Source organism: Acomys minous (assembly GCF_964271855.1).
Source record: "Acomys minous genome assembly, chromosome: 7".
NCBI lineage: Eukaryota > Metazoa > Chordata > Mammalia > Rodentia > Muridae > Acomys > Acomys minous.
Genome location: NC_140488.1, coordinates 121,510,963 through 121,528,513, shown reverse-complemented (window position 1 = coordinate 121,528,513; position 17,551 = coordinate 121,510,963).

Sequence of the window (17,551 nt, the reverse complement as noted above, 5' to 3'; positions counted from 1 at the left end):
TATTTAAAAAAATACTTTCCTACATTATAATTTGATCAGATTTTTCCATCCCTCAGAACCCCTCCACCTCCCTATAAAGCTAACTTCATGTTCTCTCTCACTCCCTAGCTCACCTGCTCCCTATTTAAATGAAAACCCCACAAAACTAAGATCAAAACAAAACAAATGAAACAAAATAAAACATACAAAATAAAACAAAGCGTGGAGTTATGTTTGTGTTGGCCAAATATACTTGGTCATGGAGGCCTGACCTAGAGTGTGGTTGATGTACTCAATGTTACTCCATTGCTGTGAAGAGAAACCATAACCATGGCAAATGTTATAAGGAAAACATTTAATTGGGAGTGGCTTACAGTTCAAAGACTTAGTCAATTATTATCATGTCAAGTAGCATGGTGGCACACAGACGGATATGGTGTGAGAAAGGTAGCTGAGAGTTCTACATCTAGAAAAGCAGGCAGAAGAAAGAAACTATCCCACTGGTCATGGCTTGAGCATCTGAGACCTAAAAGCCTGCCCCCAATGACACACCTATTCCAACAAGGCTATACCTCTTAATAGTGCCATTCCCTATGGGGTTGATGGGGACCATTTTCATTCAAACCACCACAGACTCCATGTGTATTTCACACTTTAGGACATTTTCTTCTTTGGACATATGCATATCTTGTGCGTGCTGTCCCAGTCTCTATGAGTTCATGTGTGTATCAGACATGTTATGCCTGCATGTATTTCCTTGGAGTCATCCAGCCCTTCTGGAGCTTACCGTCTTTCTGCTGATATCCCTGAGCCTTGTAAGAAGGTATTTTACAAAAACATTCCACTTAAGACTGAGTGCTCCAAAGTCTTTCACACTTTTTCTATTCTCTAGTTATGAGGCAGAGTGTTAATCTACTCTAAGAAGAAGCTTCTTTGATGAAGATTGAGAGAGACACTGATCTATGAGTATAGCAATGTGTCATTAGGAGTTATTTTATTTTATTGCTCCCCTAAGGTCATGATCTGGTCTTGGGTCCTTGGCTACTTTAGCAGTGTTAAGTTTGGGTTCCATCTCATGGAAGGACTTTAAAACCTATCAAAAATGGTTGCTTACTCACAAAACACTGTATATTAAGTTTCTAATTGAGAACCAGCTCAATGTCTCTGTGTTCAATGTCAAAGTCAGTAGTATCATCAGCAATAGTGCCTTATAATGCCATTGTGGAAGGCAACCAATAGCCTTGGCAGTAGAGTGTAATGTATGGTGGAATTTCCCTAGAAGCCTTTGACCAGTGACTTAACAAGATGTAACCCATTCCTGGCTCTGGACATTTTTCTTAGTAGCACAAGATGTCTAGTTGGGGCTCATTTACATTTAAATTACTTTCATATGTGTATATATTCTAGGAAGTTCCTACTGTAATAGGTCCATATAGGTTTTCAAAAGGACAAAATTGTTATTTGGCTCTTTCAATATTCCCACATTTATCCTTCTTTCCAAGCCCTTTATCTATTTAACCCTTTTATTCTAGTTTCTGATTCATCGCTCTGTAACAGTATGTTTATTTTCCCTTCCTTGTAGAGTCTCTCTTCACTCCTTTTTCTTTACTAGGTACCTAACAGCTGTGATTCTTCCAATTGCAGCACATATATTGAAAGCTCAAAAGTTAACATATGTATAAGAGAAAACATACAATATTTGTCCAGATCACCACACTTATAATGGTTTATTTTTAAATTCCATTTTTAATGGTTGAGTAATAGCCCATTGTGTAAATGTGCCACATTTTCATTATCTATTCATCAATTGGTAGACATTTAGGCTGTTTCAAATTTTTGGTATTACATACATAACAGAAATGGATGGCCATTTTCACAATGTTATTCAATGAATGTGGGATATCTTTTCATCTTCTGATATATTCTTCAATTTATTTCTTTAGAGTCTTAAAGGTTATATTATACAAGCCTTTCACTTGCTTGGTTAAAATTACCCCAAGATATTTTTGAGCAAATCATAAAAGGTACTGTTTTCCTGGTTTTTCTATCAGTCTATTGGTCAGTTGTTGACCAGTCCGGCTGGTCAGTTATTGGGGGGCCGAGGAGGGTCGCAACCTGTGAATAAAGAATGGGCGAGAGAAAGGCAGGGCTCAGGGAAACCGTAGCTTGTCAAGAGCCGTTTATTGAAAGTGAGGGCAGGCTTTTTAAAACCTGCTTTAGGGAGGGTGGGGGTAGACGAGGAGGGTAATGGAAAAGTACAGAATCTTCTGGGGTTGGGCCCGGGGAACATCTGCAGGGGGGGGGTTCCTAGTTTGGGGCAAAGCAGGATGTCTCTGTGGTTATCTCAGGATCGGATCGCTCTCTTCTCAGGGCTAAGCCGGATGCCTTGCGTGCCTAGTGAGCGGCCAAGCAGGATGTTTGCTGCAGGTGCTGAATGGGTGGGGGTCAGCCACGGGCTGTTTGGTTCCTGGCAAGTTGTTGTATATTGGAGGGCTACTGACTGTTATGTTTTAATTTGTATCCTGTTTGGTGAAAGTATTTATCAACTATGGGAGTTTCCTGGTATAGTTTTATGGTCACTTGTGTATACAATTATATCATCAACAAATAAAGATACTTTAATCTTTCCACCCCTAGAGGCATTGCAGGTATGGCTGTTGTGTCAGTTGTATGTAAGTAGGTGGCAGAAAGGAAAGAGGTTATATCTATTCTCAGTGTTCTGAGTTATTAGTTTCCTAACAATCCCTGCAAAACAGTGAGTCCGAGACCACCAGTCTGCTGCCAGGGGGCCAGGACAGGAAGTTAGTCTTAGACAATGACCTGTCTGGTGCTGCATAGGCCTGGATACTCTCCCAGGGTGGTGAGCAAGCTGGAGATTAGAAGATCCTTGGGACCTCAGGCCCTGAGTGGATATGAGTACTGGACAAACAGTGCTCATATGTGGCTACTCAAGCAACCCAGGAGAAGAACAAGCCAAAGATGACCACCAGACTGGAGCTATGCAGCCTGCAAAGGGAGCTAGGCTGAGATTGCCACCAATAGATCTGGTGCAGATGTGATGGGGTATGGATATGCACACCATGCCTTAGATTACACCTCCCCAGTATTATAATGCATTAGTGGTGCATATCACTCCTGAGACAACCCCAGACACTAAGAGACCCCTGGGCACTACTAAGAGAAGCAAGCAAGTGGTGGATAAATAGACGAGAAAGAGAAAGAGAACAATGTGAACACAATGAAAAGGGCAGAACTGGAGAGTTGAAGGTAGTGAAGCTCAGCCTAATGTGTGTAACTGGTAATACTACCTGGAACCATAGTGGGGTCTTGGTCGGTGTTGCCACCAGGAATCATGTCTGGGTCTGTGGGCCTACAGCAACAGAGGTCTGTTACCACCAAAGGCCAGGCAGACATCCCTGGTCTAGGCTACCACCTAGGGGCATGTTAATGTCTGAGGGCAGTGCAGAACTGTCCCTACCACTCATCTGGGCATTGTGGGAAAGCTGGCCCTGAGGCATGAGAAAAGGAGTGATGACCTCACCCCTAGCCCAGGGTAGTACTCAGGGGAGTGGGCTTCAACACACTGTAGGACTTATGGGTGAGCTGGCCCCAAGGATTTGATCCTGGGAGGGCTGGCCCTGCCACTTGCCTCCTGTGTGGTGGCATAGTTGAAGGAGAAACACCCTCCTCATCCTCATCCCTTACCACCTGGGGCAGGTTACAGTCTTGGCCCTGGGGTCATGAGAGCAGAAGAGCTGTCCCTACCTGTTGGGGGATGGTCTAATGTATTTTGATGCTAATTCCTGCTTGCTGTCTCTGTGATCCACCTTTTGATTAATAAAAGGCCATTCACTTGGGCAGGGCAAATGAGACAGAGATATAGCTAAGGTTCCCAGGCTTAGAGAGAAAGAGAGATTAATTCTGGGAAGAGGGAGACCAGAAAAGGAGGGTCCTGAAAAGAGAGGAGAAGAAGGATGCCATGGGTTAGACAGAAGGGAAGCACATGGTCAGCATGGATGAGGATTTGGCCCAGATGAGGAACATCAGAAAATATTTGGGATTATGGGTGGGAGGTAGCTTGATAGACATTATTAGTAGCAGATAGCATGGGATTGGGGCAGGTATCCCATGCCTGCTTCACTATGGGAAGTAGTTTAGAGGATTAATGTCTGCCCTGCCCCAGGTTAATTGTGGTTATTTTAAAATATAACATGTGTCTGTGTCTTGATTGATATTCAGGCATACAGATAATACTAATAATATTCATAGTACAGATAATTTAAAAACAACAAGTGGTGCTCAAAGTGGAACAGGTATCCACACTTTCAAAAATCATAGTTTGTCATGGTCTAAAAGGGGGGAATAGCTCCTTAAAGAGTATCGATGGGCCAGAGCAAAGATGGTTACATACACATGGCAGGCTGGAGAAGCAGAACTAGGAGGCTGGAAGTCTTATAAACTGACCTAGGGAATGGAGTTAAGAGCCTAAAATAATAATACAATAAAAACTACTATGTTCCCTCTCCAAAGAGCCATGGCAGAAGGCTCCTGGATCTGTTTTTGGCTTTGTTTTAGTGTTTATAAATTTGTTTGCAATGGGCTTAGCTATAGTCACACTTCTCCTTACCTTCTCTAAAAAAGTTCAGGGAGAAAAACAGAGAGCCGAGAAATGTGAGACTAAGTTACTAACAACCAGAAAGAGAAAGGGAACTGAATTCTTTATAGAGTTGATAACGCCTGGAACTCAAAAATCCTCAGTTGCAAGGTGTATGTCAGGGCTTTCTGTGAAATGTCCACCAGAAAGAGATAGCAATAACTAAATTTCAAGGAATGGTGGACAGGATTTCACTAACTGAAGCCTAAATTGGAACAATTGACCCAAGGCTTAGACTTTTCTGGTTTTTCTTGCTTTATTTTTGCTGAGATTTCTAAAGATTTTGACGAAATTAAGATGAAATAGTTAAACAGGGTGGTAGTGGCACCAGCACTTAATCACAACACAATGGAGACAAAGGCCAGGTGGAACTCTTGAGTTGCAGACCAACCTTGTTTACACAGGCCATCATCCCCTGCTGATAAAAAGAGAAAGCCTAGGATTTAAACTGAAATTTTTTTCCTTAAATTTACTATGTAAGTTCCTTTTTTCTTAACAATGGATTATACATACTTACTGATATAAAGAATGGATACACATCAATCTGAGGTTTATGTAAAAAAAATGTGATATAGCTGCTCTATAAAAGGCCAACCAATCTCCGTAAAAGTGGAATGTCCACGAGAGATATGGTGACAAGGGGTAAATCAGCCTAAGAAATATATTTTGTTGGTCAATGTAAAGACCAAGGTTGGATAGGGAGACAGACATGAAGCTATGTGGCTCTCATATCAAGAAGGGGTGAGACAAAAACTCCCACAACAAATGTAAAAAGCCAGATTCAAGATACCTACGGTATAAGAAATATATCTTGTTAGTCAAAGTAAGAACCAAGGTTTAAAGGGGAGACAGACAGACATGCAAACTACTTGGCTCATACATCAAGAATGGGTAAGACAAAACCCCTTGCCTAAAATGTGAAAAGCCACATACAGGACACCTATGATATATATAAACCCTAAAATAAAATGAGATTATATGAAGTTTATTTAAAGCTTAACGCATTTTTCTTCTGCTCAGGGCAACTGGCTTGTTCCTAAAATGTGACCATTTTCTGAGGAAACAGGTAGTGGCCTGGCCTATACATTAGGCACCATAGAGGCTAGAAAAGAACATTTAGAACTATACAATATTGTAAACTGGGCATAGTGGCGCACACCTTTAATCCCAGAACTCAGGAGGCAGAGGCAGGCAGATCACTGTGAGTTCAAGGCAAGCCAGGTCTACAAAGAAAGTCCAGGACAGCCAAGGCTACACAGAGAAACCCTGTCTTGAAAAAAAATACAAACAACAAAAAAGAACTATACAATCTTGTTTTGATTTCAATATATAATAGTTGTATATTCATTTTTAATGGTTTTTTTTCAATTTTTTTATTAATTTATTCTTGTTACATCTCAATGGTTATCCCATCCCTTGTATCCTCCCCTTCTTCCCTCCCTCCCATTTTCCCTTTATTTCCCTCCCCTATGACTGTTCCTAAGGGGGATTTCCTCTCCCTGTATATGCTCATAGGGTATCAAGTCTCTTCTCGGTAACCTGCTGTCCTTCCTCTGAGTGCCACCAGGTCTCCCCCTCCAGGGGACATGGTCAAATGTGAGGAACCAGAGTACTTGAGAAAGTCATATCCCACTCTCCACTCAACTGTGGAGAATGTTCTGTCCATTGGCTAGATCTGGGTAGGGGTTTAAAGTTTACAACCTGTATTGTCCTTGGCTGGTGCCTTAGTTTGAGCAGGACCTCTGGGCCCAAATCTGCCTATCATAATGTTCTACTTGTAGGTTTCTAGGACCCTCTGGATCCTTCTACTTTGCTATTCTCCCATGCTTCTCTCATCCAGAGTCTCAATGTGATGTCCTCCCCTCTGTCCCAGTTTAATGGTAATGTTATATTTTGTCATTGAAAGAAGTAAAAATGAAACAAACCTGGATAAAAGAGAGACTGAATCTTGTCTGCTGTGCAATAGCATAAGCGAGGGAGAGATCCACTCCCCTCTCTTTTGCCCTCACCACCAGTGGTGGGAGGTAGAGCTGTCCCTGACAGAATTATGAGAGCAGAAGAGCTGATCCTGCCAGTCACCTGCTGTAACACCTGGGAGAGCAAGCCCTGCACCTCACCTGGGCAGCACAGTAGGGCTGACTCCAATGGTGGGGACATGAGTGTGCCAGCCCTGAGGGTGTGAGTGTGGGAGAGCTGTCCCCACACTTTCTCTGCCATGCCATAGCATCGGTGAGGGAGATATGTCCTCTCCTACCCTTGCCCCTTGCCACCTATGACAAGTGGGAGAGCTGGCCCTGGGGTACTGAGAACAGGAGCTGTATCCCTGCACCTCACCTGGACAGCAAGGTAGAGCTAGCCAAGGATTTGGGGGTTGCACATGAGCCATCACTGAGGATGTGGGCACAGGAGAGCCAGCCCTGCCTCCTGTCTGCTGTGTGGTGGTGTGGATGAGGGAGAGAGGCCATCCCCCCCTTCCTTGTCCATCACCATCTATGGCAAAGAGGAGAGCTGCCTCCAGCGCCTTGAGAGTGAGAGAACTGGTCGTGTCCCTCACAGGTTGCAACACTCAGGCAGCACGGTAAAGCTGTCTCCGGTTGCAGTGGTTGTGGGTGAGCTGAAAGTGAGAGAGCTGGTGGGCTGACTAGCTCAGATACCTCTCAGACCTAGCTCCAGGGATTTGAACTGTATCACCGCATCATCTACCCCATTAACGAACTGCTAGAGTGCATGAAAGGGCCAGCCCTACAGATCCAAATCTATAGGTTCTCCATGACACAGGGCAACAACAAGATATCCAAGAGGAGTCACAGTAAAGTTCCAGTATCAATGGAGTAGCAGAAACCAGAGGCATCATACCAGATCACCGAGTTATTGAAATGAACACTTGCAAGCAAAAAAGTGTGGACAAAAGAGTATACTGTGGGACACACTGTGATACAGCTACAGTTTCCACGAGTTTTTTTTCCTCTGTTATTGGGGAGACTGCAAGAGTGGATGGCATGTATGATAAGAGGGGGAGATGATTAAGATAGTGGGGTCCATGATATGAAACTCACAGAAAACCAATAAAAAATTTTAAAGGATACCTTGACTTCTTTCTTTCTTTTTATTATCATATTTTTTTATTAATTTATTCATATTACATCGCAATTGTTATCCCATCCCTTGTATCCTCCCGTTCCTCCCTCCCTCTCACTTTCACCCTATTCCCCTCCCCTATGTCTATGACTGTATATGCTCATAGGGTATCAAGTCTCTTCTTGATAGCCTGATATCCTTCCTCTCAGTGCCACCAGGCCTCTCCATCAAGGGACACAGTCGAATATGGGGCACAAGAGTTTGTGTGAATGTCAGTCCGCATTCTTCACACAACTGTGGAGAATGTCCTCCATTGGCTAGATCTGGGCAGGGTTTTTATATTTAGTGCACGTATAGTCCCTGGATGGTGCCATAGTTTGAGCAGGACCCCTCTGGGTACAGATCTGCTCATCCTGATGTTCTTCTTGTAAGTTTCTAGGACCCTCTGGATCCTTCAACTTCCCTATTCTCCCATGCTTCTCTCATCTAGAGTCCCAAAAAGATGTCCTCACATCTATCCCAATTTCCTGGTAAGTGAAGACTTTCATGGGACCTGCCCCATGGGCTAGTGTCCAATTATAAGTGAGTATGTTCATAGCGGCCTTATTCATAATAGCCAGAACCTGGAAACAGACTAAGTGTCCCTCAGTAGAGGAATGGATAAAGAAACTGTGGTACATTTACACTGTGGAATACTACTCAGCTATTAAAAACAAGGAATTCCCAAAATTTGTGGACAAATGGATGGAACTGGAAAGGATCATAATGCATGAGTTAACCCAGAAGCAGAAAGACTGTACTGACTTCCTTCTTTCTTATTTGAATCACTTGATATCCTTCAAATGTCTTAATACTCTGGATAAGACAAGTCCTATACTGAATAGGTATGGAGAGAGTGGACATCCTTGTCATTCCTGATTTTGGTGGTGATGCTTTGAGTTTGAGGTTGAGATTGTCTATGGGCTTGCTGTAAATTGTCTTTATTATATTGAGGTATGCCTCTTGTATCCATAATCTCTCCAGAAATTTTATCATAAAGGGAGGTTGTATTTTGTCAAAGGCTTTTTCTGTGTCTGCATCTAATAAGAAGATCATGTGGTTTTGTCTATTAATCTGTGTAATGGATATAATTATTGATTTGTGTATTTATGTTGAATCATCTCTATGTCTCTGGGATAAAGCCAAATTGATTATGGTACATAAAATTTCTGCTGCCCTATTGAATTTGATTTTCAAGTTCTTCATTGAGAATTTTTGCATCTATGTTCTTAAGGGGTATTAGTGTATAATTTTCTTTTTGTTGGGTCTTTCTGTGTGTTTAGCATATGGTGATAGTAGCTTTCTAGAAGAATTAGGAAGTAATTTTACAATAAATATTCTTATAGTCATGCCCATACTAGCAGCTTTAAGTAGACTCAATGTATTTTATAGAAATGACCACATGACATTGGAAGGGAATAGTTGTAGAGAAACTGGGTGGGAGGGAATGGGATGGATTTGATTAAAACAGATGGCATGCATGTGTGAAAATTTGCATATTTCAACTTTTATAAGAAAGAAGGTTAAAATTTTAACTTCAAATGAAGGCGTTGTAACCTTTACTTAATTTTGCATCTTTACTAAAACGTATTTTCAAATAAAATGGATTCATTTAAGATATCTTGATTATCTGTATATAGTAATGTAACTCCTACAGTAAAAACTGATATTAACATCTTTCTTTCCTCTATAATAATAACTTTTGCCTCTATATTACTAATTATTTTTTGGATATGAGAAAACTTGTGATTTACCTTAACAAGATTTGAATATGCAATATAGCATTGCTAACTACAGTAATATTGTTATTTATTAATTTCTTAACTCATGAGTTTTTTATAGTGCATAGTCAATATCCTTTAACCAAGTTTGCTTTTACTTTCTACATTATAGTGAATGCATATATTACTTTAATAATTAAATGCAATTTTATTATTATTTTTCTTTTTTATTTATTACTATAATTTATTCACATTACATCCACATTGTTATTCCCTCACTCTTATCTTCCAGTTCCCACCCTCCCTCCTTCTTTGGACCTAGTCTCCTACCCTAGACATCTGACAGGGGAGCTCTCCTCCCCAACCATCTGATCATAGCCTATTAGGTCTCATCTGGATAGCCTGCATCCACTTCCCCTGTGCCATGGGACAGTGATCTATTCACAAGCAACAGAGTTCATGTCAAAGGCAATCCCCTCTTTCCTCCCTCCCCACACACGTGGAGAATGAGCTGTCTATTGGCTACAGCTGAACATGATGGTCTAGGTACTCTGCATGCATTGTCTTTGCTTGGTGCATCAACAGATCTGGGTCCAGATCTGCTAGCCTTGATGGACTCCCTGTGGAGTTCCTGACCTCTCTGGGTCCTTATACACACGCACTCCACTCTTCCGTGCATCTCTCAGCACTCCAACAGGAGTCCCGCAGTGAGTACCAGCATCTGTCCTGATCTCCCACTTGGTGGAGTCTCTGAGAATTTGTATGAGGTATTTTGATCATATTGATCCCCTGTCCCCCATCTTGACCCAGAGCTACTTTCTACCTTCAACTCTCTACTATCCAACTATGAGTTTTTTCCTTTTTTTAAAAACCCACCTACAAAATCTGTGTTACCAAAATACATTGAGGATTGGGGTCTGGTCTGGACTGTAGTCAACCTAAATTAGCAGGAGCCTACACATAGATCTGATATGAATCTGTATAAAGGCTCTATCTTTTTTGTTAATATAATTTATTCAGATAACATTCAGAGTGCTATCCCCTCACATGTATCTTCCCATTCTCACCCTCCCTCCCTCTTTTGCCCTATTCCCCTCCCCTAGACTTCTGAAGGGGACCTCCTCCCCCACAATATGACCTCAGCCTATCAGGTCTCACCCAAATACCCTGTTTCCCCTTCCTCTGTGTTTTACAGTTACTTATCCTTAAGAAAATCAACTTCTTTCTGTTGCACCTAAGATGTATATTCTTGTGATAAAAATAGACTAGTAATTGATATGACCATGATAAGATTTTATAGAAAGATATGGTAAAGTAGTTAGATAATGTCTCAAAAAAAACCTCAGAGATGTACAGAATATGGTATTTAAAATGTTTTTATTTTTTTAAAAATACATTGACAATGAGACAGGTTAACTCCTGAGAACACCCAACCTACCTCAGAAAAGATCATGAGCATCAAAGAACCTCCATATGGAGATGGCTTTAAATATGGCAAACAAGCCACTGGGGAAAATGTCATTTCTACCACAGACAGAATTCTGCCTAAAAAAGGGCAAACTTGGATTCAGCAGAGTTGAGAGCCAAACTCTGCCATGACAGGGTAAGCAAGTCCTAAATAGTTCCTGCCTCACAAATATGTCTGTCAGATACATTGGGCCAGAAGGCTGAAGATGGTACTCCACCATTATAGAGAATTTTGTTCAGGCAGCAAACTGTCTCTGTCATCTTCTCATTTCGAAAGCTGCTAACCTGCACTCTTTTTATACTCAGGTAATTAATTTTATTCCTTCTCAGGTCTCTGATGGGGTTGAATACCAAGCTTAGTTGTTTAGGGGTTAAGATGTGCTTAGGTCTAGATAGATATTGTAAGTTGATAATGATGAGATATGATAGATGTTGTTTTACATTCAGAATTTTAGACTCACCCAAGATAGGAAAGATATTTTCTTCAAGGTTACCAAATACAAATAGACAAAACACTATGAATGTAACATTTATATAATTCCTGATTGTGTCATGATTCTTCTTGCTGTAGGTAGTTTATTGCATATATATGTGTGTGATAGTATAAATGTATATTTTAAAATATTTAATAAAAAAGAAAACACTATGAATGTAACATTTATATAATTCCTGATTGTGTCATGATTCTTCTTGCTGTAGGTAGTTTATTGCATATATATGTGTGTGATAGTATAAATGTATATTTTAAAATATTTAATAAAAAAGAAAATCAACTTCTTTACGTTTAACTTTTCTAATATATATAAACAAGATAAATCATATTTCACATTTGCATGTTTCTCAAATGTCTTAATAATAGTGAATACTTAAAATGTTTAAAAGAAGATTTCATAGGGAAAATCAAAAGTATACATTTGTATATTAAACACTATACCAAACCTTCCTTTTAGTGAATCATTTTAACTTCCTTTAAATCCAGCATCCTGTAAGACTGCTTGTTCATTAAATGTGTTTCTATGGGTTATCAATAAATATTTTAGTGTATCTAACACATCTGAGGAAATTTTGACAAGTTAATTGATATAGGATAGGTTAAAAGGGGACAAAAATGTTTTGTCTTTTCTTTAAATGACAAAAGGAAAAGACTTGGTTCTTAGGATTTCAAAAATACTGATGTGGCATAAGTAGAAAACAGCTCCCATCCACATCCTTAAAGAATTAATGGATTTAAAAAGGAGAGATATCTTAAATTGGAAAAAAATTAACAACTCAGAAAAGAAATATAAAAACAAATAAATAAAAGGAAGATTATGTCAGTCCTTACTAATGTAAGAAGGTGATGTTTGTTATGATACTAAATGTAATGTATAATCCAAGAAATGAAATGTATATGAGAGTAATGTGTTAATGAATTCTAATAAATTTCAAAACCTTGACAGATATAAGCGAACCAATTTCAAGTGTTGAGTTCATATATTAGTATGACTCACAGGTCCTTCCCACAAAAGACACCTTCAATGTAATTAATGTTTATTTGCAAGTTGAATCATCAGACCCTGCAAATATTCTTCAGGCATCAGTACAAAAACTTCCCAGGAGAAATAGGGAAACATTCTATGATAAAAAATATTTTCAGAGTCAGCCCCCACTCTCTACACAACTGTGGAGAATGTGTTGTCCATTGGCTAGATCTGAACAGGGGTTCTAGGTTTACTGCAGGTACAGTAGTTTGTCCTGATCCCCCTGGGTCCAGATCCACCAGCCTTGATGGTCTTCTTGTATGTTTCTAGGACCCTCTGGATTCTTCTATTTCCCCATTCTCCATACCTCTCTCACCTGGAGTCCCAATAGGAAGTCCCAGTATCTATCCCAATCTCCTGCTAAGTGAAGACTTTCATGGCACATGTCTTTTGGGCTAGTGTCCAATTATAAGTGAGTATATACTATGTGTATCTTTCTGGGTCTGGGTTAACTCACTTCCCCTTGGTGGGGAGGCCTGGTGGCACTCAGAGGAAGGGTAAGCAGGCTACCAGAATGAGACCTGATAGTCTGTGATCATATGGTGGGGGAGGAGGTCCCCTTCTGTCACAGACCTAGGGGAGGGGAATAGGGAGAAAGAGGGAGGGAGGGGGAACAGGAAGATACAAGTGAGGGGATAACTATTGAAATGTAATCTGAATAAATTGCTTAAATAAAAAATATTTTCAAAGGTACACAAACTTATGCTTTCCTCACATTGTAACAACAACCACTTCTCCAACCTTATATTTCTTTATGATAAAAAAAAAATTCAATGACTAGAGTGTAGGTGAGTTAGAAAAGTGCAGGCCTCTCATGCACAAAGCCTTGGTTTCTATTTGCAATACCACATAAACCAAGTGTGAGAAACACGCCTATGTTCCCATCACTCAGGAAGTAGCAACAGGAGATAAGACATTCAAAACTGTCTTTGGCTAGCTAGCAAATTCAAGGCCAGTTTGTGGTGGATGATAAGCAACCAAAATGAATAGCTAAAAAGCTAAAAATTCTTCCATTTAGTTTTTAGAATACACAACTATGTTGTTGTTATCCACATTATGCTGATATTCAATAGCACAGCTGAATTTGCATTACCATTTATTAGTCTTTTAAATATCTAAGTACATAATAATCCAAGATGCAGGAGAGTTGGTAAGTGACAGACTGCAAAATAAAATAAGGGTATATATTATTTTCATAAGCCTCAGTGTAAGGTAGAAGAGAAAAGTGGTCTAGAAATAATAGAACTACTTTTCCCTCCCCTAAACCTAACCTATAAAAGGTGTGAGAAAACAACAAATGAAAAAAGTCTTGTCTTATGAAGGCCATACTAGCTTTTAAGCAGTCATGGGAGACATCTTTCAGCATATGAGTCATACTAATGTTATTGGAAATCAACTCTAGGCTCCCTAGTCTTTGGGATATAGGTTGAATGAATTCAGACAAGACATAAAAAGTGTTATACAGAAAACAGAATAATGTGAGGTGCTCTCAAGGCTGAGAGTGGGCAATGACTAAAGTGACCATTGTGGAGGAAAGCACCCTCGTGGAGTAAGAATGGCCAAAGAGATCTTAGTTAAGGAAAACATTCTCATGGATAAGAATGAACAATATTCATAGATCATCAACTAATCTTGATGTTTACATAAGCTTTATAATATTTTCAATAGTCTCTAAAGCAGATAGTTTTCCTAAGGGATATATTCTTGTTCAGATGATTGACATGTTCATTTTTAATTAGCCCTAAAGGGAGAGGACTATAAGCATCATGATAATCTTTTTAAAAATTTTTCCTGGAAGTTCAGAAAATCATGTTTCCACCCAGGGCCAGAGATACAACACAGATCCCCCTCATTTGGCCAATATCATGTAACTTGGAGCAGTGAAAGGATGACTCCACAGTTAAGAGAACTTGCTGCACTTATAGAGAACCCGAGTTCAATTCCCAACACCCACATGGCTGCTTAGAACAATCTATAACTCCAGTTTCAGGAGATATGATGCCCTCTTCTGTCCTTTGTTGACATCAGGTATGCATATAGTGAACACACATACATGTGGGTAAAATATTCATGCATATAAAATATAAAATCTTTAAAAATAATTAAAGAAGGAAAAGTACTAATATTTTATAAAATATCCATGTTAGGCACTGAAGAGATGGCTCAGCAGTTAAGAGCAGGTTGTTCTTCAAGAGAATCTGGATTGGATTCCCAGAAGCCACATGGCAGCTTACAAATATGTTTAACTCCAGTCTCAGGGGATCTGATGCCCTCTTCTGTCCTCCATAGAATTGCACACATGTGGTGCATAGACATACATGCAGGCAAAACATGCATACAAATAAAAATATTTTAATAGCCATATTTTACCAAAAGTAAACAGACTTCCATTAAATAGGTCTCAAAGATGTGATGTTTTCTCCTTTATTAAAATAAGTGTGTTAACAAAGACACAAAATTTGGGGATCCAAAGTAAAAAGGGGGGTTCTACCTTCATTGTCACCTTCAAGCTTGCTAATCTCTAACTAGCCATAAAACACTAGAGTGACTCATGAAGTCTAAGAGGATATAGGTTCTGTTCTTAATTCCTCATGTTCAAATATGATATGGATAAACTGAACGACTAAAACTTTATCTATATCATTCTTTTGTCTCTGGAACATTTTCTGTATTGTTTCTTTAAATAGTTATGATCAAATAGTGTGTCATGCCAGTATTGATATTTCCATGACATAAAATAGACAAAATCTCTATACATGGGAAGTTAAAGAATAGTATGTCCATAATGTTATAGTACTTGAAGAAACTATTAAAATATGGATTTATTTTATGACAAATAATATTTTATTTTTCTTGTAAATGACTGAAATTGTTTAAGGGTGTTTTTACACATGTGTTTTCTATCTTGATTTTGTCAGCTGCCAGCTATAGTGTTCATGAATCAGTTGTCATATGCAAGTTAATGATGAATTCCAAGTCTTTATCTCATACCTAAATGGGATCCATTCTTCCCGTACAGATAAATTTAAATGTTTTGAGTGTGTGAATGTTACAAATTCATCTAGTTTCCATAGTGTACTGGTTACCAGATTCACTTCACACAGATGCATCTAAATTCTGCCAAGTTCTACATATTGATAATGATAATGTAACCATGAATAGGTAATCTTTCTCAGCATCTTCATCATTCTACAATGGAGAGAGGGGAGAGAGAGAGAGAGAGAGAGAGAGAGAGAGAGAGAGAGAGAGAGAGAGAGAGAGAGAGAGAGAGAGAGAGTTTTCCCTTTTCCCTTATTTATGGTGGACAAAATCTCCTTAGTGGAGTTGTGAAACCAGGTATAGTAATAAAAAAAACCTCTATATTTCAGCATTTTTCCAATGCATGATACTTAGGATAGAGTTAAATTTCTACAGTAGGTACAGCTGTCAATATAATGAACACTTGTAAAAATATATTGCAATAATTCAGTAAATGTGATTTTGCTCTAAATATCTGAACTCACCTTTATCTGTACTTACCTGCACTTTTTGTACTCACATTCTTATGTGAATATGAAATGTTATGCCTACATGGTGAAGTTAGGTGAATAATGTAGAAAGTGTGATGCAGCATTAGACTACTTTATAAGAGTTACTTGAACACAAACTCTGTAATACTTCAATGATAAGAGAAAGGGCTACCAAGTGATATATGGCTATACTGGACAAAAGAATGATTCAAGTTTAGAGTGAGATAAATTGTTTATTTCTGAAATGTCCCATTTATTACTTCAAGAACTTTGGCAAGTTGAAGAACTCAATGGGTAATACCACTTGCCACCAAGCAGGAGAATTTGCATTCAATCTAAAAACCCACATGGTAGAAGAAGAAAATGGATTCTCATGAGTTGTTCTCAGACCTCCACATATACACACTGCAGCATGTATACATACACACATATGCACTCCCACAAGTATTTAAATAAATATTTTTAGAAATTGTTAGCTTTAGAAAATTAAAACATAAAGAAAAGCCTCTGATACAGAAGATTACTGTAAAATAAGTATATTTTTCATATATACTATGTCTATATTCATCATGAGCACATATGTTTGCATGTCCTGCATTATAATGTAAAATTCATTTCTTTTTGTGAATTCCTTACAGGCTCTTTATAGTTCTGAAAACATGTAGCAAAATATGCTGCTTTCTCCTTCCTTAGGCTTCAGAAAATTAAAACTGACTCTTTTGAACTCCTTAGGAAATTAAAAAATGGACATCTCTGAAGGGGAAGTGAAGAAGAAAAAAAGCATGAATAAAGAAGTAAAGTGCACAGTGGCTAGAGGCTGATACAATTACAGAGCTGTATCACAGCAGGATATCATTTGATTGATCAAAGAATATAGACACAAGACCACCCCAAAGTGGCTGCAAACACTGAGATAAATGTTAACTAACCTTTCCTTCATTATAATGACATCTCCATATTATTAGCCTCACAAAATCGCCAACTGCATCATGTACTCAACTCCATGAACAAAGGCCAGGAAACTACACCTTGAACAGAAAATGTAAACAAATTCTATTCCCAGAAAAATCTTGACTTAATCCCAGAAATCCCCAATTTAATAGTAAGTTATCCTACCCTCCTTTAAAGTTGGTCCCCATGAAATGAGCTATCTAAAGTCCTAGAGATATGGTTCTCTCTATAAATAAAAAATTCACTCACTCACTCATCCTTGGGTATGTTCTTATGTATTTTCCTTAATAAATATATAATTTACTTAGCAATCCTCAACTTTGCTTTAAAAATTATTTCTACTTCCTATTCTACAATATCCCAAGATTCCTGGGACAATTAATTTTGATGATCATCTTAATGGGATTTAGAATCAGCACAGAAATGTATCTCTATAAATTCTATAAGGAATTATCTGAATTAGATGATTGGAGTAAAAAGATCTAAGTTACCTGCAGCCAGCACACAGGTTGTCATCTCGAGTGAATAAAAGGGAAAAGGAAACAGAGCACCAGCATTCATTTCTTTCTGCTTCCTGATTGCAGAAGCAATGTGATCAGCTGCCTCAAGATCCTGCCACCATACCTTCTGTGC